The sequence below is a fragment of the Harpia harpyja genome, chromosome 2 (assembly GCF_026419915.1).
Source record: "Harpia harpyja isolate bHarHar1 chromosome 2, bHarHar1 primary haplotype, whole genome shotgun sequence".
NCBI lineage: Eukaryota > Metazoa > Chordata > Aves > Accipitriformes > Accipitridae > Harpia > Harpia harpyja.
The window spans coordinates 39385388-39413149 of record NC_068941.1 but is presented as its reverse complement, the minus strand read 5'-3'; the positions used below and the strand labels follow the sequence as shown (position 1 = coordinate 39413149).

The 27762-nt window shown below is 45.9% G+C and overlaps 1 protein-coding gene and 1 long non-coding RNA gene across 4 annotated transcripts in view; one reads left to right on the top strand and one right to left on the bottom strand.

Annotated features, from left to right (window-relative positions):
- The window catches only part of SARAF (store-operated calcium entry associated regulatory factor), a 299073-nt gene that overhangs the window by 166142 nt on the left and 105169 nt on the right, over positions 1 to 27762 (top strand). The gene's annotated exons all lie outside the window — the stretch shown is intronic.
- LOC128136775 (uncharacterized) overlaps positions 11355 to 27762 on the bottom strand; it is a 36963-nt gene continuing 20555 nt past the window's right edge. The window contains exons 2-4 of one of the 2 annotated variants that reach the window (XR_008233471.1): positions 17843 to 17994; positions 16296 to 16369; positions 11355 to 13492 (exon numbers count right to left, since the gene is read on the bottom strand). This is a non-coding gene — a long non-coding RNA (uncharacterized LOC128136775). The remainder of the gene's footprint in view (positions 13493 to 16295; positions 16370 to 17842; positions 17995 to 27762) is intronic. The other variant, XR_008233473.1, reaches the window with a different exon arrangement.

The window sequence follows — 27762 nt, the reverse complement described above, 5'->3', positions numbered from 1 at the left end:
AGCTCATCAGCGCTGTGCAGAATCACAGCAAAAGGCTTTCCCAGCTGGCAGTCCACATCCGTGCAGGCAATGTGCAGCCACTGTAATTGCTCTCTCATGCTTGCTTTTCCTGGCTTTTCAGAAGGAAGCAGCAGCTAACATATCTCAAGGGCCAGGTCCTCTGATTTTAAAAAAAACTGACCAGTACCACTGTTCTTTAATTTAAAAAGCCATTTAATGTCTGACACAACAAATGGGTCCATATTTTTAAAGTCCCACTGACTAACAGCAAAAAAATTACCTGAAATAGAGACACATCACCTTTCTCAGGAAATCAGATTGATTCTTGAAGTTTATTTAATTCAGCAATTTTGGAACCTTCTGTCAGTATTCCTGGTCATAGGTATGTGTGTGCACAGGTGCATTCTTCTGACCTGTTTCTGACCTTGATTACACCAGGGTTAATCCAAGTGAGTCCATTGCTGGCCAGGAGGTGCTTCAAACTTATGCTGTGATGACAAGAGTTTTCTCTGAGAACCTTATTGTCACGTAAGCAGCACAGAGCAAAACCAAGCACATCAACTTTCTGCAGTGTGCATCTGTCGACCCTTCTCATGACACCCCAGTTTTTGGCATGAGCCAAGCCCTCACCATGAACCTGTAATTGACTCTGCAGTTCATTGAGATGGACATATAATTGCTTTTGCTATTGTCATCTGCAGGTAAATCAGAGCTGACCATTAACATTTTTCCTTGTGCACAATGGAACTTCAGCTTCTGCAGTCTGAAACTGTGTCACAAAGGTTTGTTGCTAAACGGAAACGAAGCCAGTCACAAGGCTTTCGGTGCTGGCGAGAGCACGTCACTCCTTCTCCTTACTCTCCCACTGGAGTGGCTTATAATTAGCACAGCCCAACCAATAAAGCAGTGTCAGACTGCAGTCACGCTTCCAGAAGTTATTTATGGGCAGGAGCAAACACGTTTCATGTAAATTTGCATCGTGGTCTGGCAGGTTATCCCTGGGAATTTCTTGGTCGGAGCTGCAGTTTCAGCTGGCACTCTGCTCTGAGCAGCACAACGTTCAGCAGCCCTGCGGCAGCACACTGAGAAGTCACTTGGCCCCTCTATCATCCCTGGGAGAGTGTGGCTTGTGTTTGCTTTGGGGTGGACAAATTATGCCCTTCAATGAGTACTTTTTCCCTTCTCAGTGCAGATCTGCAGCCTTCCTACTATTCCTCTCACATTTTGGCCAGGCAAGAGCGCAAAGAACAGAGAGGTCTATCCAACTAACTGCTCTTCCTTCACTCAATTTGATGTTAAATTCCACTTATCCCATGCTTTTTCGCATTTCAGCAGACCAACACAAGAGAGATACATTTAGCACCTTAGCAGGATGCTAGAGAGAGAGAGGTGGAAAGAAATAAAGACCTTTTTGCTAGGGGTCCAGGAGACACAACAGCAAGGGCTGTCACCCAAGACAGCATGGGAGGGAGAGTCGAAGACCTTCTGTAGTCTCCTCTCACATTCTGGTGTAAGACTTACTTCAGGATGGTCATTTTACCTGGAAAAGCACATCTTCCTCAGTCATCCTTGGAACTGGCCATCACTCAAGCCTCACCCAGAAAGCAAGGGAACAGACTCCAGGGCAACACATTGGCTGGAGGAGGAACTGATGCTTTGGCTAGTTGAGGTCTCTCCCAAGGTTTATACAACAGCTGAGCAGGATGGTTGAAGATCTGCCTGATGGCATTTTTCTGGTGCCCAGGGAGCTGACATTCCCTGTATCCTAACTTCCCTCTTTACTACCTTGCCAGGTGGGAGACCCTATAAGGAGAGGCAGGGGAAGGACATTGAAGTGCTCAGCTCCCACAGTAACAGGGGCCATAACTCAGGAAAGCAACCTCCCAACCTCTCATGTCTGAGGAACATGCCTGAGACTTATTTATTTTCTCCTCACACCATTCCTTTCTGGCTGAGGCCCCTGCAACTTGAGCCATCACCTGGAATAATGTCCCAGGCCAGGAGAGAGGCTGTGGCACTGGGAAGCACCTGGGGAGTGCGAGGATGCCAGCTGAAAATTTTCCAGGCTGAGGCCCTGACATATTTTGTCCCTCTTCCTGACATGGGGACTTGATATACGTGCAATGTTGAACCATCATGGACCATCATCCAAACCCAAATACATGCAGAAAGATGCATGTCCCTGCTCATCCCAGACACCCGACAGAAAATTGCACCTAGAAGGACCAAAAGGTCTTACTTGCTTTGGAAAAGCTGGTTAATCCAGTTTGGTGTGAAATGATGTTTCCCACTCTTTACCAATGGCCTAAAATGAATTATCTAAAAGAAATCGAAGGCTGAAATCTCTTATATCTCAGGTATCCATAATGCAAGCTAGAAGGTATATTTAATGGTTTTTTAATGTATCAGAAAAGGAAAAGCCATAGGGCTGATATCATTAAAGGCAGCAAAACCATCCTAGTAAAGACGGCGGATTTAATCTGGTTCTAACATTTCTGATTAGCTTTTCTCCTTGCGAACACTTTGATTGTTTGAACCTTGCTTTTTTACTTACTGATTTTTTAATGCAATTAATACTCATTTCAACATTGCCATCGAGAGCATCTTTTCACTTGCTTTTACAAACAGAAAGCTGAGGTCTACTGTAATCAAAAGATGCACTCCAGACATGTGAAATACAGTACCACAATGTGCATTACAACAATCAATTGATAAATTACATCAGCTCGTCATTCCCAGGAAGGGTTTATTACCAACATAAAAGGAACAAATGGTTACAGCAAGAGATGGTTTGTTTTTTCTTGCTGATTTATGCAAAAGCTCTGTTCCAGCACTCACCTAAATGAAAGTGTTAAGGGAAGAATGCACTGTCATATGGATTCATATAGAGAAAAGCTATGCATCGTATAGAGGAAGCGATACTCACAGTGCTGTCTTCATCATTCGGTTCAGTTAGTTGCTTCCACCAGAGACAAAAGTTGGATCGTTAAACGTGGAGGGAAATGGAAGGAATAAAATCTTATGAAGAAAAATGCCATGAAGAGAAAAATGAAGGATAAAAGATGTTTTAAAAGCAAAGAAAAAAAAAGAATGGATTCCAAGTTACTGTAACAAACTTCTATCACGTCAAGACATTTTTCACTTTGTTGTCTCAGGAGATTCTTCAAGACCTTTTCATTTTCATTCTGATCGAGTTGCAGGAAAACACCAAAACCTGGAGAATCTTTGCCTGATTTTCTCCCCTTGCCATTGCCATTCTCAGCAAGGCTTGAACAAGAGCACTGATACATTTTGTTAAGACCTCTACAGCCTTTAATCCAACCATGGGTGCCTAGAAGAAATCCAATCTCTCCCTCAGCTGCCTTGCATATGTAGGCAGTGCTTTAAGGCAGTACTGGTTATTAGATGTGTCTGCATGGACTACAACATACAGACAGTTTAGCTTACAGTCATGACCACAAATGTGGCAGGAAATTAATGTCTTTAAGAGATCACACCTACCCATAACTTTGGCTGAGAAGCATCAAAAATCCATTTTTATTAGGCTCAATAAGAGAACTGTCACATGTGGTAGGGAAAACTAGCATATAACTCCTGCTCCATCTCTCCTTGTTTTTTTCTACACCTTTCTGAGACAACCTGGCTGTATTTTTGCAGTGTGCCTCATAATTTTCTAAATGCTGGACTGGACTTTCGCCTTGGAAGCCATTCCTGGCTCCCTGCCATCATTTTGCAGTAACAAGCTCTTACATAGGAAGTTGCCTCAGCCCCAGGCTGGGGTCTCTCCTGGTGTAAATTCTCCCTGTCTCTTAGATGGCATCAATCATTCATAGCCTTGTCCTGTTCAGAGCATCTGCTTCCCATTCTCTTCCTTAGTTTCCTCCTGATTAATTGATGAAATTGTTGAGTGTGGTTGCCTGGGGAACTGCCATTTCCTGAAGCATTTTTGGCCCCCTTTATGGGAGAAAGCAGGAAATCTTCACAGGAACCCTGAAGGTACAGCAAGGTTGAACAGGACCCACCTTTCATCAGGACAACAGAGGCTAAGACACCAAAATAAAGCCAGGCTGTTCCCAGGCTGCAACTGTGTCTGAGGGCAGAGGTGAGAGCACAAGGAGAGGAAGGACCATGTGCTTTTCCTGTCATACTCAGCATCCAAGTGGCAAATAAGCCACTCTCCAGGCAGTTTTCCCTCAGGCAGTGTCTACAATGGCTCTCAAACTCTTACCCATGATGTCATATGGGTAGCACGAACCTTGGTGCAAGGCAGAAGTGGGTGACCTTGCACTACCACCGCCTGCCCTCTTCTACCCCTGCTGTTCAGCACCTAAACTCCCTGGCTGCATGATCATGACGCTCCTGGGCAGCTTGCAAATGACCAGCACCTCAACCAGGGAAAGGCACCACCAGGAGAGCTGCAGCTGATGTGAGCACAAAAGCATGGCAAATTCTCTAGGAGCCTATGGCAATGCTTCCTCATCCAAACAAGCCCCAGGGCCAGCACAGTAATGGTTTGCAAAGAGGAGCTGGGGGCAGAGATAACAGGGATAATAAAGGCCATCTTCAGCTGCAAAGCTAGGAAGGAGGCCATGGAGAGCCTGAGCCTCAGGCCTGTGGTGTTTTTCTCCCTCTCCAATGCCCACACATCATGCTTACCACGAGGCCCAGGCTGCACAAAGAGGACTCTGCAGTATGAGTCAAATCCTGCCTCCCAGGGCTACCAGGGGACCAGTCCCATCCATCCTTTGCAAAGGCACCAGGCATGTCTCCCCCGTGCTGAAGAATGAGCGCGGAGCTTACTGACATGATGAGATAACGGACGACATTGGGACTCTATCATAAGACTTGATTTACAGGCAAGTCTCATTACAAGACAGCAATTGAGACATAATGTGGTGAAGACAACTGCCTCGTGGCGTAATTTCATAACTCGTGAGAAGCCTGGGGGACCAGAGTATCATCTCTGGATGCACTCTGGCTTCACTCCTGCATGAGACAGGAACCAGCATTGGGAAGACCCTAGAGTGGGTGCAAGCTGGGGGCTCTCTCTAGCACAAAGGGGAGGGGAGCTTTGATTTCAGTCTGTTCATCTTGCTGCCACTATTCAAAGCTATTAGTGCCAGTGCTTTTCTGCCATCATGCTTTCTTTTTCATAAGGGTTTGCTGATCACTGAAAAGGCTCATGCTATGCTGCTTTCTTAGGCTGACTCCTTCTGCTTTTATTTGACTGAAGGAGAGAGCAAACACCATCCCTGGCAGTCCAGAGATGCTTATGGTGCCACCAGCTTTCACTCACAGCACCAGAATAATCCTTAAAAATGAGACTTGAATTCTACTTGATGTTGAAGAGGAAGTACTACAGCCACTGGAAGCTGATGAGTGATTACACAAGACAGCAAAATCACTGAATTTTGGTATTAGTCAGCAGAGATGTTGTAAATGTCCCTCAGCAACTTTTCTTTCTCAAGCAGGCACACAAAGTGCTGCATGCACTGGTCCAACCATGGGAGACCACTGGATGGGTCCCAGCAGGCACAAACACTGACAAGAGACATGCTTTCTGACCTGCCATGGCTGTGGTTGGGAGGTGGCTTGTATCTGGCACAAATTCAACTGTTACAGCCCTCAGTAACTTCTAGTACCCCATGCTCTAAGCTGGATCCCAGAGCAGCTAAAATTGGGGGCAGGGGGGCTTATCCCCCTTTCAAGGGAAGTTAAATTAAGCAGCCTGGTCTATGTAGAGGGAGTCCTGGCTTGGGAACCAGGAGCCCAAATTTCTAGCTCTGCCACTCACCTTGGTAGTCTTGACCACTTCTCCCAGTCTCTTCTCTGGCCACACAACCTTTGGGCAGGGACTGCTTCCCGCTCTGCACATTTACAACCCCTAGCATTCTGAATACTGAGCCACTAGAACTTACCGTAGACTAAAAACAAATACGAAAACCCAAGTCTTTGGCTTTGTCTCTCCAGAGTTTTTGGATTAAATTCACCATTTCCCAGGGGAGAACAAGCCTTCAGAGCTAGTTACATCAATAGAAGAAGAAAGGAGGGACCAGCCCATCACTGACTCCTTAGTCCCAGAGATTGTGTATCCTGTGTCACCTCTGCTTTCCCATTTACAGCCCAGCTTCCCCCACTATGGAAATGGGGGGGGCTGCAAGCAAAGTACTGCACTGATACTCCAAAAGAAAAGAAAAGGGGAAGAAAACAAGCAGGGCTGGTGCATATGAGCTGGAGCTCCCCCAACACCCAGAGAGGCAGTGGGTGCCCAGCCTAGGGGATAGAGGCTTGCTGTAGGAAAGAAGAACCTGCTTCGTTTACAGGCAGAAATCTATGAGAATTTTTTAATGAGGATTTCAGCGGTTACAAATTGTTTCCTGGGCAATGGCTAATGACAGCTAATAGGGACCCCAGAAACAACATGACAGCACCTTCTTATTTTCTGTTGCCTGTGATCACAGTGTCCAGCTATTATTTCCATCCTCCCAAGTAGTATAATGGACAATTGCATTCACACTTCTACTCCCTTATTTTGCCAGAGATGTCACCATTCCTATTTTCTCTATAAACATAGAAATGCAAGATTTCTTCCCCCTCCCATTGCTTCAGTTCTCAACTAATATAAAGAGGCAGAAGCCAGTAAAAAGTTTATTAGCAGACCTCTCTGTAGGATCGATTTAGCATAGTTATGCATAATACAGTTTACTTCTTTTATTTTTCCTTAAATTAAAAAAAAGATAGAAAAGGGAGTTATTTTAAATTTATGAGCTGATGAGGCAGTGAGTAATGGTGAATCACTGTTTAATATTTTAGTCAACCATCTGCAAGGTGAGCTGTACTCCCATTTCAAACTGCTAGAGCTAAGAAGTCACCTCAAGTTTCATGAAAGGAATCAGTCTTGCATCAACCCCAAAAGGCTCTATTCAGCACCAAAACCAATCATCTTCCATGCAGGGATCTCAAACACACAACCTTTGAACGCAGGAGAAAACAAGCACAACTATAAGCCAGAGTGGGGGGTGAATAACACACTGAATAAAAATTGCTGCAAAGATGAAGGTGGCTTTTTTGTTAGCTCTCAGTGATTCTGCAGGCAGAGTTACAGGGAAGGGCAGCTTTCTGGCCGTGCATGGAGGACAGTGCTTACGGCTGTCTATGTGCTGGCTTGTGATTGCCTTTCTTCCTGTGCTTCCAACACCGTTACTAGAACTCCAGAGGCACTAATCCTCAGGCCAGCATGGGATTTTCCAGCCAGTATCCCAGAGGAAGCAGACACGAGCTTCTCGCTCCTGTTTCTTCTTCCTCCAGCCCAGTGATGTATGCAGAACGTCTCTGTGTCTCTGTGTCGCAGCTACCCCAGGAGAAAGCACAACAGTGCTTGCAAGGGAGGAGGATGCAGCGTTGCCCTGTGCAAAGGAGGTTTGTCAGCAGCCTGGCACCTGCAGATCCACACTGCCAGGGGACACACACGCCGTGCAGACTGGTCACCTGCCCCACCTGCAGGGACAGTGTCGGAGCAGAGAAGGTGCAGAGCCAGCTGTATCCCTTCCCATCTTCACATGGTACCTCTCCCACTGGCAACAACCTAAAGACTCTGAAATCCGAGGTGGCTCAGGAAAGCCTCCCTTAGATCTGCTGTTTCCAAATTTCCCCTTCCTCCTGCTCCCAGTGCCAAAATCCTTATCAGCGTCTTGGTCTTAGCTGCTTTCATGATAGCGTGGTTTCTCCAGGTTGGTTACTTAACTGTCTTTTGCCCACCGCTCATACCCAGATCCTCTGCTGCTATTGACAAGAGCTGTCCCTCTAGCACGTGCTACCAGCAAAAATCAGGCTCCAGGCCCAGTGTCTTTGTCTTTCTCCAAGGGCATCTTCAAGTTCCTTCCCTTGATTAATGTATAGTAAGGCTTACTAATTTCATGCCTTCCATCTCTGTAGCTGTTTTACAGCAGAGAAAAATGCAATTTCCTCTCGGTTGTCAAGTGTCACAAGAGCTTTGTGAACCATGACAATGTACATTGCTTACTGCTGCACATCCACACCCCAAAATCTAATGGTATATGAATAACAGTTTTGCAATAAATGTGAGTTATTAAATTACTATGGAGAGCCAGTGCTACAGAAAAGGGCACTGTGAGCCTCTGTGACCCAGCAGAAATATGGCTGTCTGTACAGCATGGGCAGAGCACAACCACTCCAAAGGAAACTACATCCGTTGCCTTGGGGCTGATTTCAATGGAGAGTGGAAAACCTTCACACCTTTTTATACATCTGTTACATCTGGAGGAAGACCACTCATGTCAGTTGTCTTTACATTGCTGCAAATGACAGAAAAACTTCTAGTGCATCCAATTCCTTCACAATGTTTTATTTATATAGGTATGAATGAGCAGTTTAATTTCCACATTGGTTTGCAGACATTTCTTCCACAGCAAGTGCTTCAACCACGATACAGTATAATCTGATGTCAGCACAAAGTCAATGGTTGTTCCTTCTCTCCCTAAAAATAACCTACTTCATACTCTGTAATAAAAATTTTGGGAAGATTAGGTATGCTGATTTAGACCAGAAAGATGTCTCCCTCTCTTCCCATGCCAGTGGTTCACCACCCAACCTATTAAAGAGTATGCAAACTGTATTATTTGCCATAGCTATTTTTCAATGTCCATTTTTTATTGAACCTGACCCTATCAACTGAAGGAGCCTTCTGGCATGTGGTGTCTTATCTCTGACAACACATGGAGACACCACGTTCAGTTCACCTCCTGGACTTCTCACTTAATTGGGCAGATTTGACGCTGGTTTAGTGCTAAAGAAGTTCCTGATATTATCCAGGATTCTTGCCTCAGAGATATTATCTGGCACTCAGAAAAGTGTAGGTTTGTTTTCTGAATGCTCTGTTTCCTCCATAAAAATTCAAAAAGCTTGCTCACAAGCTTGAAGGACATATCTTGAAGGACAGTAACAGAACAAAACTGAACATTCAAAGCAGTACTTTCTTTTGTCTTTTCCAGGTCTTGCAAGTGAAGCAAAATAAAGAACAAGAGAGCTTTCCACCCTCTCGGTTTTTCAGACTTATGAAAAGATCTCCAAGCAAACACATTTCACTGTTTTTTGAGGTGAGAGAAGCAAAGGAAAGAGTTGGTAGAGAAAAAGAGAGGATCTTCCCTATCTCCTTCACATTTAAGGAAGGAAAAGTTTATGGGTTTTTAAAAATTAATATGAAGCTCTGTTATTTTGATCCCTCTCCCAGGCTGTACGTCCCTTCATGTATTCAGGAACTCCTTCTCAAAGTCCTCTTTTGAACCGCCCTTGACTCTGTGCATTCACCCACTCTGTGGTGCAGTGAGCATGGTCTGGGTGACAGTGACCACCTGGTAAGACAAGGGCCCCCATCTTCATGCCACACCAAACCGCTTTTCTCACTGACTCCACCACAAGACAGAATAAAAAAAGAGAGGGTGAAAGCACTATTGTAATGCTCCAGTTCTGCCAGGAGAGTCCAGCGTGAGAGTGGAAGAAGACACCCTCCTACCAGCACGTACCGTCATTTTGCTTTCCTGTATTTGTCTGAATCTCTTATTGTTCCCCTTTCTCCACTCACTCATCGTACCACACAGAGCTGCGATCTGAAAGCCTCGTGTGTATTCATCAGTGCTTCAGAGCGGATGATTCACCTACCCCTCTTTATAATTTTATCTCCCATCAGCTGAGAAGTCAAAGTCTGCATAATGCACCATTGTTGTTTTCAGGAGCAGGCTTGTCGCTGTGATACGAATGATACCAGGAAAAAGGTATGATTTGAATTGAAACAGAGGGTCGGCAGGTAGCATCCTAAAGCTCCGGAGCTAGCAGATTAAAAATAACAACAATGAAATCATGTCTTCTAACAACCGGGAGGAAAATAATCATAATAAACACAACAGTCCTGACTGCGGCACTGCGTGGGAAGGTGCAGGCTAGAGGGTGTATCGTCCACGCTAGGCAGAAAGTAAACAGTGCTTGTTTTACATCCTTTACCACCAATTGTATCCACATCCAAGCTCTGTCTCCTGCTTGGCTACCACACTGTGCCTGGGAGACCTGTACTGGTCTCCAAGAGAGGAGCTCTGGGGGGGCATCTGCCCTGTGGGCCAGCAGCCACCAAGCTGCAGCAGCCAACCTTGCTTGGCATAGAAATATTGAGGACAGGGACAGAGGGTGCATCTGTGTCAGACCCAGCTCAGGCTCTACCATGGGTTGTTAATGCCTGAAGGACATCAGGTGGCCTTGCCCAGGACTACTGCTTTCTGCATACCATGCAGCTCTTTGTCAGGATGCCCCTCTCCTACCCCAGCCAGGAGGCTGTGAAACACCCCGACACCATGGGGGACCTCTTCCAATTCAGCTGGCTTAACGTGAAGCTGATGACACCGCCAGCTGCAATGCCTGGAAAAAGATGGACTGACAGAAACCAGTGGCTAGAGCGCCCTGACCTGAGGGTGCATCCAACCCTCCCAGAGTGTTCAGGTGGTGAAATGCACGTTTGTTTCCCTGGTGGTTGGTGTTGTCACCCTCTGTCCTGCTAACTGAATGGCAGGCACAGAGTCTTGAACATAGCTGTAACTTCCTTGCTCCGCTCTGCTCATGGAATCAAGTTATCTATTACAAAGGACATGCCTTGTTTTTCTAAATTGTCACTGGATTTTGCATGAAAGTAGGCCAGATGGAAGCAAACAGCCTCTCCCATATTGCTGGATGTCTGCCAGAGGGGCCAGATTCCCCCACACAGGAGCCACAGGAAGGACACTGAAGGCATGCCTCCCTGGGGACCATCTTGCAAAACATGGAGTGGGGAATGCCCTCATCTCTAAATTTTGACTGAGATGATTGTTTCTTAGTTAAGACAGAGCTTACTAATCCTTTCAGAAGAAGCATTCACCCATTGTGACCATGCTATTGATGGTAGGTAGGTTGTAAAGCTGCATAAGACATGCCAGAACCTCACAGGGCTCACAACAGCCCGCTTTTAATGTGATGCCATATGCTGGTGCAGAGCAATTGCTATCCTTGGCTAAGCACTGAGTTGAGGATCCTGCAAGTATACCCTGCTTTTTCACTGTGATCCTTCCTCATTTTCAGGGCAATGGTTGAGGCAGCATCTTCCACTCCATCCATCCCAACCTGTCGTATCTCGTAACATTTTTGGATTTAAGGCCTGGCCCGACTCATGACTTCTTTTGACAATGGTGGCGGCTGCCCTGAGACATCTAGTGCTGCCCACTATTTTCATTGCATCAACCCTGAAGTTTGTGGGATCAGGCAGGAAGTGGGATCACAGAAGTAATATCACTGGGGGGGAGGGAAAAAGAAAAAAAAGTTTTGTTTTAAGTGGAATCAGCTCCCCAGACAATGGTTTCATTCAAGGAGATGGAGAGAAGCAGGAGGACATACTCAGGGGAAAAGGAAATCTATGACATTTCAGGTGGCCAGACTTGTCTAGCTATCCCCTAAGTCAGAAAGTAGCCCCTCAGCTCCACCTGTAGTTAAAGGAGGAGAAAAGAATGTATAACAGCTCCCAAGCTGGGCTCTGGCTTTCAACCACCCTCCCTGGAGGCAACATATGATAACCATCTTAAAAGATAGAGGTGGTGCAAATACCCTCCTACACTGGCAAGAAATCTTTCACTGCTCTAAGCTGTGGTTCCACACAGGCTGGATTGATCCTTCAGTTGTATTACCACCAGCACAGCTATTAATCAACTCTAGTATGTACTAGCCTCAGTGACTACAAATTCTCAGCAGTTCCTCTAGGCAGCTGCATCACATACCCCTCGCTGCTCCATGGCATGAAAGACAGTAACCTGAAAAGCAGTGACTCGCATAACCACCTGGTGTTCTTGGAAAAAGCAAGCTTTGAAACAGAAATTGGCTGAGAAACAAACATCCCACAAGGACATCCAAGAATTGGCACGCTCCTACATGAGGTGCTCAGGATAATATAACAATGTGTTATCCTTCTGAGCACAGCCCAAAATTCATCCCTAGAGCTACTCAAATAAAACAAGCTCTGAAAGCAGTGTTGCTGGTATAACTACAGCTGCAACATTACCTTCAAAACAGTCTTCTTCTGGCCTCCTCTGTCCATCAGGATCACGTATTATCTACCCAACAGAGCAATGCAATCGGGTATCTGTCATGCAGACCTGGCCAAGAGAAATCCAAATTACAGATCTCAGTGTCTCCTGGGAAATACTTACCAGGGCTGTCCATATGGACAGCACGATCAGGACTCAAAGGACAACAAGAAGGAGGAAAGATGTTCTGCCCCAAGGTCTATGTAGGCTGGTAATATGCTACTGAAAGGAACTACTGAATTAATGTGTTAACTGGGTTAATAGTTTCTGTTGAACACATCTTTCAGCTACAGATCCATCAGAGACCTTGCTGAAGCCTCTGAGTACACAGGGAGAAATGAAAGGAGCAACTCACTTTGTTCTTACATAGTTATAGCTGAAGACACGGGAAGCTCACCAGGCTTGGACACATGACAAGGTCTCTACAGGTGGGATTTATCTTGCATCACTTCAGACACCTGTAACACAGACACTTCTTTGGTTTGTTCTCCTGGGCTCCCTTGATAGTCAGTGAGAAAGAAGAGGTTGTAAGAGACAGCTCCTCAAGAGGCAGGCCTCTGAAACAGGCCAGGTGTAGGTCCCTCCACTGGAGAGTGACCGTTGCTTGTTCTCCACAAAGATGGCACACCCAAGAAATCACATCTGCACTTATCTCCTAGGTCAAAGCATCTCACAGCACCACCATTCCAAAAGAGAGCCCAGCACAGGCCCCCCATGCTTTCTAAGGTCCCCCTGTCTTCCGGGAGAAGTCTCTGTGGCATGGGAATCCCCCAATATGGACGGATCTGATTCTGTTCTTGTGGCTGATGAATATGGCACTGAGCACCAGCTGCAATGGTTCACTTGCAGCAACCATCTCCAGAGACTACTATTTTTGAAAACACAGTCTGCTTGGAGAAAGTAAACAGGTTAATTTTTCTTGAGAAGACCCCACCAGAAGCTAAGGACCTGCCTTGGTTTACTGTCTACTACTTCACTGTAAATCCACAGGAAGCTCAGCTAATGGCCAACAGAGACCAGCATGAGTAGGGATTATGTGCAGGGTTTCCAAACCATGCCACAGAGCCTCAAGATAAATACCGAGTTGGTCTGAAAACACAAGTATTTTGCAGTTACTGAGTGAGCAGGTCAAAGCAGACTCCATCTGTGCTCCATTTTCTGCAGAGAATCATGCATACCTCCAAAACACTGATACTAGGTCTTAAACCTTCTCCATCTGCTGCCTGTGATGGTTGCTTGGACCATAACAAACGTGCTGCCACTTCCAGCACCCAGCAGTGATTGATGCTGTGTTAAGAGGACACCAGTGGTTCCGGTCTATTTACATTTCCAAGGAGCTTGGCTGGGTTTTGTGCTGTCATTTTCTTTTGGTATACCAGCTGTGGGAGACCAAAGGGTACAAAAATTACTGCAACGCTCAAGCAAGCAAATGCTACTGTTGAAAAAACATCCTATTTATGCCACATTTTAAAAGGAGTCCCTTTTTAAGAGTTTTAAAGAACTGCCACTAGCAACAAATGAGGCTGCTAATTTGGCCTGGCAAGCGGCGTTTGCTAAACACCATTTCAGTTTTTAATTCATCGCATGTAGATTTGGAATTGGAATTCTACTAGCAAAACCATCATCAGTGTGTTTTTGCAATCCCAGCTCCCTTTCTTTTCACATCAAGCCTGTCTCCCCCTCTCCCTCTGTCTTCCACAGCTGTCAGCTGTCATCAGCCAGGAAGGCAGATGAGCCTTGCAGATCTGACCCAATCTCCTGTGAAACAGATGCCCAGGCCCAGGTCCTCTTTGCTTCTCAGCCCCTTGTTTGCCTGCAGAAACTGCATGTGCTACTTACCCCCTGCAAAGGGAGGAAGAACAATTGACTTCCTGGGAAGCAGGCAAGGGATAAAATGCTTCGCACATTCGCTCACGCTGAGAACTGACGTCCAAGAGCCTGCTTGTGCCACTACAGATCAGGCGAGGAACAGCTGCCATGTCCCCCCTTCCACCCAAGTTGTCACCCAGCAGCTCCCACAGGGAGCTCTCCTGTTTCCTCTTGGTTTCACTGCTGCCATGAGGTTGCTCAGAGAAGGGTGCTGCTGATGCTAGCTTGACTCCAGCCATGCCAAAGTGATGGCAATTTGTGGGGAACACATTGAGGAGTTAGATCCTCTCTCCAGCACAGATCTCTGCTTCAGGGTAGAGTGAGTCCTGCCAAGAACTATGTGACTAGAATTCTCCTTTTCCCCACCCAGGTGTTTCCCCACCACCACAACCATGGCTGGAGGGAAGGTTGCAATGGTGCCAGCACTAAAAGTCCTCTGTGGAAAGAGTCCTGGTACCAAAGTGAGCTCTCAGAGGAAATGTGGCCCTGTTCAGGATGTCCTCCAACACAGCCCTCTTGCTGCTCTGATCACCCCGGTAGCTTTCCCTGATGTGTGCCCAAGCAAAAAACTCCTTAGCACCCACAAGACGGACACAATGATGTCCTCTGGCTAGGAACTAGGTAAAGGAGTCCTAATTCACTTGCACAAAAAGGGCCACCCAACGTGCCATGCTGCTAGTGTCCCACTTCCCACAGCAGCCAGGAGTGCATCTGCGTATACAGAGCCTGCAATGGGACAGGCACAGAGCCAACTCTTCCCTGGCATGTTTTGCCAGGTACCTTAGGGCCATCCTGGGGCAGAATTTGTGCGTTTAAAGCATGGCATCATATTTACATTGCACGATGCTCCACTCTTCATATATTGGAAACCAAATGCTTAATGGGAAAGAACCGAACCAGCAATCTCTTCTGTTTCATGTTTCTAGTATTTTCATATCTATTTATTTACTATGTTACGTGGCTTGCTACTGTAGAGCACAGGAGATGAACATCACATTGGAGCAACTTCCAAAAATCAGACCCCAGCTTTTTTTGCAACTAGGCTTTTGAGAATTAAGTGTAGACTAAGGGGTGGGGGGTGCCTGTGCCAAGAGATCCAAGCTGGCAGCCAGGCAAGAACCGTGCAGCAGGAAGAGGGCAGGTGATCGGGACAGGTGGGCTGTCATTCCCAGGGAAAGGAGCTGTGTAGATCCAAGCGAAGGAATCATGTTTTGAAAACTGCTTTCCGAATGAGTCAGCAGAGCCGTCTCCCAAGGCACTGGAGCCTGCCAGAGGGAAGAGCAGATAGTTTTGTTGTTTTTTTCCCTTCCGCTGTTGAGGTCGATTATTCACCATCTTGAAGTACGTCACCAGCCTTGGGAAGCTGTTTTTTGAGTAGAATACTTCTTGACTTTTCTATTTCTGAGGAATTTTTCCAGCCTGCCTTGCTGCTGTTTTGTCAAAGCCGATCTGTGAGAGCAAGGTTTGGAGGAGAAAACAGAGCAGGCCAACACATCATCCCTGCAGGCCTGGCCTACAGATGCTTTTCCCTTCCAGGCAGGGAAAGCCACTACAGCCCTCTTCATCAGAAGGACACACTGAAATCTCTCTCCCTTCAGAGACACCCCCTTCCACTTCTCTCTTCTCTCCTCTATTCACAAGTATCAGATAGATACATTTCTTTCAGAGGTGACCTCACTGGTACACACCTAATTCAATACTGAGCAGCTTGGATCTACGTTCAAGCCTGCTGCTTCTATTTCAGACCTGAGGAAGGACCAAAACGTGTCCTTTATCCAGTGATATCTATTGCTCTAAGAAGGATATGCTCTCTCGCCTTGAGTTTTTCCAGTCAAGGTAACTGACGTAGTTAAAATTACTTTCAAGGCACACAGTAAATGCTTCAGTTCTTCAAGTTAAGACTCATTCAAGTTAAGAACATTTTTGGAAGAGATGCTTGAGCCAGAACAGACTCTTCTCTGTGCTATTCCTTCTTTTTGGATATGCAGATTTGACACCCCCAAAGGGGTGGCATCTCTCATCTCCATCATGGCATGCGGCTACAAGGGCTAACATCCCAACCTTGGTCACATTCTGGCCTGACTGCCATTCTCCAGACAGTTTTGAACCCATGGCTGTGCCAGGCACAAAGCCATGGGTGAAAGGCAGTTTGTGAATAGCTGGGGCAGAAGGTATTGTGTTTGCACAGGCCAGGGGTACGCGCAACATTTTGGCTATGAGATGGTCCAAACCTGACATTCCTCTGGTTGTCATGATGACAAATGTGAAAAATAGAGTTCTGTTTTATACACCCATGCAAAAAAAAAAAAAAACCCAACATAGCATGGCTGGTCCCAGAGAATGAGCTAGAGCTTCTCCTCTCAGCCTGGGGACAGGCAGGGGGTCGCCTGCAATACAAATACAGAGAAACAAGGAACCCTGATACTCCATGCATCCGTCAGCATCAGCTTGGAGCAAGCAGCAGTCAGGAGAAACATCATCTCCACAGTATATCCTACCACATGGCAAAGCGTAAGCTCTTGACGAGCCCAAAATCTAAGAATCATAACCCCCCCCTGACATCTAAAGCCATAGACACAACCAGAGATTTTTATTTCAATCTTCCCCACCACCTCTTCTTCTCCCAGCCCAAACTAAGCTAATTACTAACCTCTCTCTTTTCCCAAAAAGGCTAGCTACTTCTTCATCCCTGCAAGTCAGCCACCCTTATCCCTCTAATTGCTTGAATGATTAGCATAATTAAGTTGAACCCAGAGTAATTGCTCCTGACCTGCCTCTACTTAGAAGCAGCAGCTTCCATTCCCAACCTGGGAATGGACTTGTGCGCTGGCAAGCATGTCTGCCCCCTCCCTGATGTATCTGTAAGCCTAGTAAAAGATAGAAGCTCTTCCTACAGACCACGCTCCACTGGCTTCCTAAGGCAGGATGCTAGGCTGCTTTTTGTAGGCTCTTTGCCATGAATAAATGCACGTCACTAAGAAACAGCTTGATAGTAAAATGGTCAGAACAGCAATATATGAAAATCAGTGTCTGGCTGCACTTGGCTAGGATTAGCTCCATCAGATGAAGCACAATTAATGCTAATTTCTTGCTGCTGCAGCCAGCTTTCCTACCTCTGACATCCTATGGGAGCAGGGATTACCATCGAGCTAACAGGATCGTCTAAAAACAGTTGTGGTCTACTCCTGGAAACAAGTTTTACACTCAATTCTTTATAGTCCAGTGCCTCTTTTTGTGATTTTTTTAAAGCCAAGCAGAATTACTGTGAGCCCTTTTTCTGATCTGCATAGAACAAGGCCGGGTAATTTTTGCCAGCAATTTCTGCACTGATTTCATTCATTTATGATGACTTTGGAAAGCCATACAGTACCACTGCAAATGACTATTTTTTCACACAGATCAATTTCTGGGTTTTCAAATACTCTGTGCTATCACCCTCGGTGGCTCTGACTTTAATCTATACTCAGACCACCTTGCTTTAGTGTGGAAAACGAGCTGAAGTTGTACTTTATCCACAGCTCATGGTTCCCTGGGCTCAAGGCACCTGCAGCAATCAGAAGCAACGAAACAGTAGATATGACAGAAATATCCACATTCCATTAAAACAGAACGCTCCTGCTTTTTACAAGTTAGTATGCAGTGGAAGTTGAGAGACAATGTCTTTAAAACCCCCAGCTAATGCATCCTATGGGCCACAGAAGAGGGTTCAGGGTACACTGGTATACCTCAGCGGTTTTTTGTGGGTTGGTTTTTTTTAGTTTCTCCTTCCTGCGATAACCTTTCACCCCAGGCTTTGTGCTCTTTGTGTGTTTATCAGCAAAGCACATCCAGATGCCCTTCAAGGGAGAAATGACTCATACCTGACTCACAATCGCTCAAGCAAAGCTGCAACCTTTAGTTCATTTCCTGGGAGAAGCATCTGTTAGATTCATCTTGGAAGATTAAGCATTTCTCACTGTCATTTTACAGATGGAGGCATTTGTGACTGGCTGAGGAAGGGTCAACTGATTCTCTGCAATGGACGGAAAACAAACTTTGGGCAGTTGAAGCGACGCACTGAGGACTGTGAAGATGTTCTTTAGCAAGTGCTGTCAGCCCCCTCCCTGTACATAACTCCCTCCTTGCAGAAGGACCTCTGGTTTCACTGTACGCCTTCAAAAAAAAAAAATCACCCTTCCCATGACAAGTGTGCAACTGTGCGAAGCAGGCAGCCGGCACACTCCCTGCCCACATTATCCCTACCCTGTTGCTGTCTCTCTCGCTGGCTGATTAACTGCCACTCAGGAAATGCAAATTGTCCGTCAGTCCGTGCTCCCCTGACTGCAGTCACAGCAGTGACTATCTGGCAATAAATATTGCCAAGTTGCCTATCTGGCAATAAATAACAAACGCACTGAGAGGCCACTGCAGAAACCACCTTGTTTCACAGACCTGGCAACTGTTCACCCCCAAAGGTTCCCCAGCTGTTTCTGCACAGCCATGGGCCCCTTCCTAATGTGACTTTTCATTCCCAGAGGATGAAAAGGAACAGACCCACTAGACACATCAAACAAGGGCAGTACTGGAAATATTTTTTTTTCTATCTTCCCTTGAAGAAACCTTAGTTCCTCTTCAGGCTAAGTCCCCATATACAGGATTTGCTTCACACAGCTTTAGAACTCTAAAAGATACTTGTACCTGCCATGTATCCCCCCGTTTTTTTAGAAACAGAGAGACACCTAGCGAGGTTACTGCCCCATCCTTTGGATGCACAAGTCCTAGGACCAGAGGAAGATCTCCCGTTCCTCCCCATGAGGACTTGATCACATGGATGTTTATACCCAGACATCCCAATAAGCCCAACCCTGCCATGGTACATGGCTTTGCTTTCCTCCTTACACTTCCAAATAGTATGGAAATGCTAATAATGATGTGTAGCCCTTGGTGTGCACATTCCTCTGCTTACCACTGTCTCCCTTCTTGGCTGAATAATCACAGATAATTCACTTGCCTGGATATGACTCACAGCTACTTTATTTCACACAAAGCAATTTCTAATTGCATGTTGTATGTCTGTGTTATGAAACCCAGCGCTAACTGTTATTACAAAATTAGTGCAGAAGACTCAAGGGGAAGGAAAACCACAGTGAGAAACCAAGTAACAACCCACAAAGGGGCAGGCCAAAACTGTGTCAGGTTTCCCGTCTCTAGTACAGGAAGCTTTTCCACACAGAGCCAAGCATTTCCCAGTTGCTCACACAGTAACTTAGAGGCAGTGAGACAACTGGGTCCTTCTTCCTTTACCCTCAGATGGGCTGAAAGTATTTTGGCAACAGAATACAATGGGGATTTGGTGTGGCTCTGCTTGTCCTTGTATCTGTGCTCAATAAGCTTTACAGCAACACCAACACGAATGGCAGCTGTGAGCTACTAGGGAGGCGGGTCCTGTCCTCTGCCAGGTGTCCCACTTCTCATGGCACTTTCACAAGACTTTTATGTGCCTCTGAAAGGGCAGGCAGTCAGCCAGAACGTATCATGGCTGGAGAAAACACAGGTGATGTTATAGACCTGGCAACTTTTTGCATTTCTGGGTAGGGCCAAGTCAGGAACATGTGAATTTTTGATTTTGCTCAGACCCTAGCTCCATCTGTTCCAGTGACCTCCTTCAGAACATTGCCATTGCTAGATACGTTGGTCAAAGTTGGGTGAAGCCTGGTAGCAGGCAGACAAGGGATAATCCATCCCGTGGGCTAAATTTTATCCCCGCTTCTGATGCAATGTCTAGACTGTTAAATAAAACAGAGCCAGGGAGAAAGATGAACTCCAGAACCCTGATCGTCCAAACTACCCAGCCATTCATACACTACAGATAGGATTTTGGCCCATACCAACAGCATCTTTCCTCAGAGCATGGCTCAAAGGACAGCACACACCAGCAACCACTCCCAACTTGCCTATATTGGCAAGGTTAGTCTGGGCTCTGCGACCCTGTATGTTCCTCTGACACTGCCCCAGCAGGCTGTACTTCCTCACAGTCCTACATACCACATGCTCTCAATTTTGTGCTATGAAAACATTGTTCTTGGATACTGAAACACACCCCTGTCATTACTTTGAATACTTTGAACTAGAAAAACATTCTTACAAAATGAATACAGACGTGTCTTGCTGTCCACTGAGGATGTATTTCTTCTCTAAATATCTATGGTGAGATGTGCGCAGAATGGTGAGCTCAGGGCAAATCATCAACCATCCACCTGCATCCAGGGGGACTAGAAAGGATCCCAACTCTGTGTGAGGAAGGGACCTGCTAGGTGCTGTGAGAAAGCACCCACAGGCAATCAAAGACCGTGAAAGGGAGAAGTAATGCCAAATAAGACTCACCACGCAAGCTGGGGAGGCAGATTCTTAGCAGCGAGGGGTGCTTAAACACCTGGACAGATTGCCACAGGGCACAGTGTTCTCTATCGCCATCAATATTTATACAAAGATGAGACATCTCGTGACAAGGAAATCACAGCTCAGCCAGAAGCTTTCAGGCAGGAAGCAGAAGGCATTGGGTGGGAGTCACTGATCTGCACTATGCAGGTGGCCAGCCTAAAAGAGCTAATGGTCTTTTCTGGCTTCAGAGCCAGAGGAAATATTGTGATTTAATCAAGCACAGAAAACCCACACAGGCAAAGGCTCAGCTCTGGAAGACTGCCAAGTCTCTGCTGTTGGGCTGCAAATGAAGTGCCCAGTCCTTCACTTGCACCACTGGCAATCAGAGGAGCTGGTCCCAGGACCCCAGAATAACACAGGTGCTCAGGATAATCAGGATTTGAGCTGTAAGCAATCAATGAAAACAAATAGGATGGATATGAGGCAGACTTTGTGTGCCCAAGGAAAGCAAAACATAGGGACAGGGCTGAGTGATCATTCAGGCCCACAAGGGGACAGACACGGTGGGGAAACGGGCATCATCTTTCTTCAAGTATCTCTTTGCCTAGCCCCGTGATCCCCTCTCGCTTCATTCATGTAAAACGCAAGAATATGAATGAGAAACTCTGCGAAGTGGAGAGGAGGAGGGGGAAAGGAGGAGAAAGGATTTCATTCTACCAGGGCAACCATCACCATGGCAACTATTTAATTAATGAGCTGCTGATGAACCCTACCAATATGGTTCTAGTGAAGTCATGCTGTAGTAATTACCAGAGTTTCATTCATCCTGTCCTGGTGGGGGCTGCGCGGGCAGCCTGGAGAAGCCTGTGAGCTCTGACAGACGGGAGAGAACAGCTTGCTGAATCAATGGAAGGAGAGCGCGTGCCTGGGAGCGTGCTCCATTACTCCTCCAAGCCAGCTCCCCGGGCACTCGAGCACGGAGACCGCATGCCGTCCAATCCGTCTTACAGTCCCACACTGCCAAAGGGCAACCCAGCTGGCCTCGTGCCACCGACGCAGGCAGCATTCACAAGCAGTCTGCAGAGCTAGCTCTCCTCCTCCCTGCTATGCTTTCAACCTCCAGAAGACGTATAAGGAAAATAAGCAAATGAGCTTGTGATTTGCCTTCTCTGGCTGGAGGATTTCTCTTTTCACCCAGCAGACAGCAGCATAACAGCTGCATGGGCATCCAAAATGGAAAAAGAGCTCCTGATAAACACAGTGAGGTCTCGAGAGGCGCGTATGTACCAGGAACTCGAAAGAGATTATGGCTATTCCATATGGAAGGAGGATAAATAAAATACCATAGATGAGATACATAAAGCAAAAACTACTACTAAAGGTGAGCATCAGGTCGGCTAATTTACCTGTTCTCATGAGACACAAGATGCTCCATGATACTGCAAGTGCTGAAAACACATCAAACCACTACCCTGTGGTGTCACCTGCTCCACAAAGATCCTCAAGCTTTGTGGGACACTGGCATGGTTTACACAAATCACAAGGATAGGACATTTTACAGTCATATTTGACTGAAAGATGTGGAATTGTACAAGCTTACATGCTGCAGGACATACCCTTTTTTAGTACTCATGGTCAACAAGCACGCTTTGCCCACTTTAGAAAACACAAATTAGTCTGCCAAATATTTTCATGGCAACTGAGAGAAATCACAAGGATATGCACCCCATTCACCTAAATCTCAGCCCACAGGATAAGCTTCGCACCCTGGAACTGCCAACACAGTAAGAATAACCATACGTTGTAGAGAATTCACTGTACATCATACTGACCATCCTGGACATCAGAGATCAGGGCCAGAAGTGGTGGGATTTATTTTCCTAGCCTTTAAACAAGCACATCTACATCTGAACCAATCATCCAGACTCCCTTTATAATCAACAGAGAGAAATAAACCCCTCTTGTTAGTAGTTTCAGATGTCTATCCAAGCATAATTTCCTTCTAGAAACACCCAGGTCTCCTCCCAAAGGACACAGCATCTATCAAATCAGTGAGTATGGATGAAAACCTCATGGAGCTCTGTACCTAGAGGGACCTGTTCTGATACAGCATCCTCATTCCTATTCTCCATATGAACACTAAGTTGGCCTCAGCCCATGGTTAAATATAGGAGCATGGTTAAGTATACCTGGCAGGAAACTGTTCATGTACTCATGTGAAATACCAAGGCATCATCCAGGCTGAGTTGTCTGTGACATCATATTGGCTAATCTTCAATTGTCTGGTACTTCAGGAGCACAGTAGTAGAGAAAAAGAGGAGTAGCCTCGATCATGACTACCTTCTGGGGTATCACATCCTGTCTGTACTCTGAAAAAACACATTTACATCATAGCTTAAGATCCAGGTCACAGGGGGAAAGCCATTTTCTAGCACCTCTCCTTTCCCAAAGAGCTAGGCAGAAAGCACAAATACTGGCTGGATAGATGGAGGCAGATTATTTTCCATATTACATAGAATTCCCATTCAGGTCAACACAACATATTCAGAACCAAGCTGAAAGTCACCACATAAACCTGAGTCCCAGGGTCCTTTGGTATGTCTTGCACCAGCTGCTGAGGAGCAAGAACTCTCCTTTCTGACACCATCAAACACTTTCCAAAGAGTTTGGTTTTGAGGCTTCAACTTTCAGCAGTGTCATAAGCAGGGTCCGACACTGTATTTTGGATAAACTGGTGCTGACAGGGCAAGGGAACTCGCAACATCCCTGATCTCAGCAACATATGGCTGCCTTCCTCCGCTGGCTAGTGGGATGCAATGTCTTCTGGTTTGGGCTGCAGATGAAACAGTGAGAAGAGTTAACCTCATCAAGGCACCTGTGAAGTCTGTTAAGAGGATCACAAGAACTCTTCTCGGAGCAATTACCTTCAATTTCCTTGGTCAGGCCGGCTGGGGACAGGATCAGCAGCGGTGCCATGGGTCGCACAAGAATGCCACACTTGCAGTAATCCTCAGCTCTTAGGGTCACTTTTAGATGGGCATATTTTAAAATGAACAGAATTTTGAAAGACAGATTATATACAATTTATGAGTACACACCAATTACCTGTTGGCTAATACACTCACACAAAATGGTTGGGACTAACGTGCACCCCAGCTAAGGGGACCCAGTGCTGACTGCCTGGACAACAGACTTGGTCAGATGGAAAAGGGTTAGTTTTTACTGCTCCTTGGACTGGGCTAGGCCTTCATCTTGCTGAGCTGTGATCTTCCAACTCCCTGCTGCTTTTCCTCATGTTTTTTCCACCTTTTTACATCAGTATGTGCCCACTTGAACCAGGAAAAGCCAACATACACATTTGCCCAAAGGGCAAAATTTGGCTGTTTCCCTGCACTTTGTCAACCATGGAAATTGGTACTCGTTAGCTCCCAGTTTGCATTACTATAGGGAATATCCACTTTATAAGCCATCTAGAAACACCAGTGCTCACAAGGAAGCTCATGCTGTCTTTCCACCATAAGGACCTGAGCCTCCATTACTGTAATATCTTTAGTAACTCATGGCACGGCTCCCCTGTGAGCTGGGGACTGGATATGAGAGGGGAGTCATCTCACCTGACGTTAGGTGCCCATCTTAGAATGAGACAAAGTGCTCACCTCTCCACAGTCTGTAGGAGGGGATTCAGACTGCTAGCACAGGATAGAGCATGGTACTGCAGATATCTCAATCTGGGCAGATGAATCACAACGAAGACACTAACAGCTACACTGAGCAATGGATTTAGGCACGCATTGCAATGCTTAGGTGGAAATGAAGAGCCCAAATCCACACTTAACACCCAAGATATCTAGCCAGTATCCTTCCCCCCCACACTGACATGTAACTCACCTGCCAACACTCAGCCTGACTGGCCGACTACTGCCAAATCTGAGCATTGTCTGTTCAAGACCAGATCCACACCTGAAAACAAGGTGGTCTTCTAGATGACATCCTGAAAGATGTGGGCAGAGAGGAGCGCTAAAAGTGTCTCTACCAGGGTGCCTCTCCTGTTAATATTGCACACTGATGGTGCTTTTACAAGAGTCTGGTTGCAACATTGCTCAAATCCCATAAAATCTAAATTCAGTTTTCTTTAAACTTCATTTTGGGGCTCTAAATGCAAACAGCTCAGTCACTCTGATCCTAATCTGACACCACTGAATCAGTCTTTATTTCTCTGGTGGAAAAAAAAAAAAAATGAGGAGAAACCTTTTGCCCAGCTTCCAGGCTCATTCTTTACGTTTGAAAATGAGGCGAGACAGCAGCCTCAAAATTTTCTTTTAGAAAAAGTAAATTTTTTTTAGAAAAAGAAATCTTTCTTATCCATGCCAGTACTAAAACATCCATGCCAAAGCACTGCTCCGAAGCAAGAGCCACCAGGACCCCTCATAACCCAGCACATACAAGATTTGCAGTGGAGGTCTGCCATTTTTCCCCTAAAAGCCCTTCTATTTATACTCATCTTGGCAGGCTTGAAAGTACCTGCCAGATGGACAGATAACTGACATCCGGAAAAGACACTCTACCAGCTGCTGTTAGCAGGGGTTGGGAAGCGTGGGGGCTGGTTAATAAGAAACCACTTACTTCCTCACGGCTGCTAGCTGCCCGCTCCCATCCTAGGGCTTAATGGAATTTGGAGAGAGTATTTCAAGTCAGACCATCTGTCAGCACACGTATATATCAGAGAAGTCCCAGCACCTTGCTTGCACGTTGAGCACAAGCTTTGTTTCCTCACAGGAAGCTTTGTTGGTGCCCTCTCCCTCATCTCTCTGACTTCCACGGCGATTCCCAAAGGGCAGGGGTTTGACCATGGATGGTACGTACTGCTGATGAGCTGGTGAGCTGAGACCCATGCCAATGGGCAGAGGGCTCCTTGGATAGCTGTTGGCTGCAAGTCAGAGGCAGCTGGGCCCAGCAGAGGGGTAAGAGGAGAAAACTAGCTTTCACACCACTCAGAAGCTGTGAGCCCTCAGACCACAGGCAGTCCTGGGTGGAAAGGCCCTGGGGGTGATGCTGGACACGAAGATGAAGGAGCTGGCAGAGCACTTTCCTTGGAAATAGAGCAAACCGCATCCTGGCCTACATTAGATGAGTGGCCAGCAGAGCAAAGGGAATTCTTAAAAAATCATGCTAGCTCTTACCCACTGCAAGAATCACAAAATTTTAAAATGCACCCGTATTTGGGAATTCTCTAACAATATTCTTGACTTTATGATCTTTCTCACTTATTTCTCAGTTTTGCTAAGAATTTCCCAGCAGGCAACATACAAACTGTGTTTATTAACAACCTGAAAGAAGATTTCTTACACCTTTCTGTGTTTAGCTTTTCCTCTGCAATTTCAAAAACCAAACGCACCCTTTTCCTTTCATTGCAAGCAGGGAGCCTGGCATAATCATGGGACTCCAGGAATTGGGGCTTTAAGACCAACTGCAACTTGTGTGAGCCTCCTGAAAAATGCACAGGCATTTCCCCCATGCTTTTCTTAAACAGAGTGTTTTAGTCTCCTTTTTAACCTAAAGCAATGCCTAGGCTCCTGTAAAAGGTAACAGCCGAGTCCATGTGGGCAGGTTGAACAACTGGGCAAAAAGCTACAAGCATTTTTGCAGTCTGTTCATCAAGAGGACCACGGGAATAAAACCACGTACTCCTTTACACTGCATCGGTACCTGTAGTTGGCTAAATCCCCTCACTTCTCCCTCTGCCCCCACACCCCCCTTTGTAACACAGCACCATGATGCCATCCTCCTTCATGAGCTCCTGAGAAGCATGGTTTATAAAAGCAAGGGACTGTCATCCTTCTACTTAAAGGGAAAGACCCCTGCCTGCACACAGAACCTAATTAAAGTGAGTTCGACTGATAGATTAGTTTGCAGCTATTTTTGTTCTCTGCAAACCTAGACATAAGAGCAAGTACTCTGTTCTGATGCATTAACATGGCACTTACCTGTAGTTCATTCACTCCATTTATTTCTTATTAATATACTTGCCTGCAGAAGAATAATAAATGGGAACAAACAATTGTTGGGATATTTCTTCTTCTGGGCCACGTTGTTTCAGAGATCTGCCTCGTACTAATAAGATACATAAGTGACAAACATTACAGCTCCTTTGTGTTTATGATCTCATTTATAACTAGAATAATCTTTGGTAACTGCTGAAGTCAAAGGAGCTACTTATAATTTAAGGGCTGGTGCTGAGATCAGCATCCACCTAATGCAATACTTGTTACAGCTTCCACCACTCCTCGACAGTTTTGCAGACACTTGCAATTTCACCCAAGAGTGCCATTTTTCTTCAAGCACCAGATCTTGGAGCCTTAATTTGTCCTCTTGTTTTCCTTTCTTTTTTTTCCTTTTTTTTTTCTTTTTTTTTTTTTTTGTCCATTTCAATCCCATTGAGTTAGAAAGAAGCCTGAGACATTCCAACAGTAAGAGACAATTAACAGCAAATTATTTTAGATAGTTTCACATTTTTCCAGGTCATTTCACATCTCTGAGGGTGTGCTTGGATTTGGAATTTAGCAATGCCAGACTACTTCTCTGAGTTTCTGCAAGCCAGTAAATCACCACTGCTGACCCCTTGAGAGCAATAGTTTTAGAAGCAGTGGCATCAATATCAGATACATTGGACAGCCCAGTAATTTAACAAGGCTGATGATCATGCTTCAAACTTCTTTTTCAATACATTGGGTCCAAAAAAACCCAAAGCCACTCTTTGTCTCTCCCCAAATCCTGCCTTGTAAATGACTTTATTTTAAATTCCTTCTGTCTGAGGTAGGCCAGGGCTCCATTAAAAACCACACACTGGCACCTTACACACACTGGTAACCTTACTACACTGACAAAAGGGGACATGTGGGGTTAAAACGCATTAATATCTTGTGGCTTGTTTCACTCAAACAATTGTGTTTTTCCTACTGTAGCAGCATGACCTTGAAAAGACCTTGCTGAACCCACGTGCTGTCAGAGTCCCACTGCCCATATTCACCTCTTCATGTCCAGGAAGATACTCCAGAGACTAGGAGTAAAGGGCTCCTCATCCACAAGATGGCAAGGGATGTTCAGGCATGGCAAGAGCTGCCCTGAACAATAAGTTGCTGCCTGCTTGTTAGGGGAGTTACAGTAGTGTGGGGTGGATCACCAGCAACAAGTGAAGAATATTCTGGGAGTAGAAGCCAGAGGAATGAAATGGGAGAAGACAAACCCAGGCTCTCGGTGAGCTGTAGGGATGGTCCCAAATGGGGATGGTTGTGCAAGCCTCAGTCATACTGATGCCGCAAGCACAAGGGGAAGGAACTGTGTAATGCAGGCAGAAGCAACTCTGGAGGAGGTCAGGGCTTCTTCCATGATAGCATTTAGATATCTTGGCTGAAAAATTCAG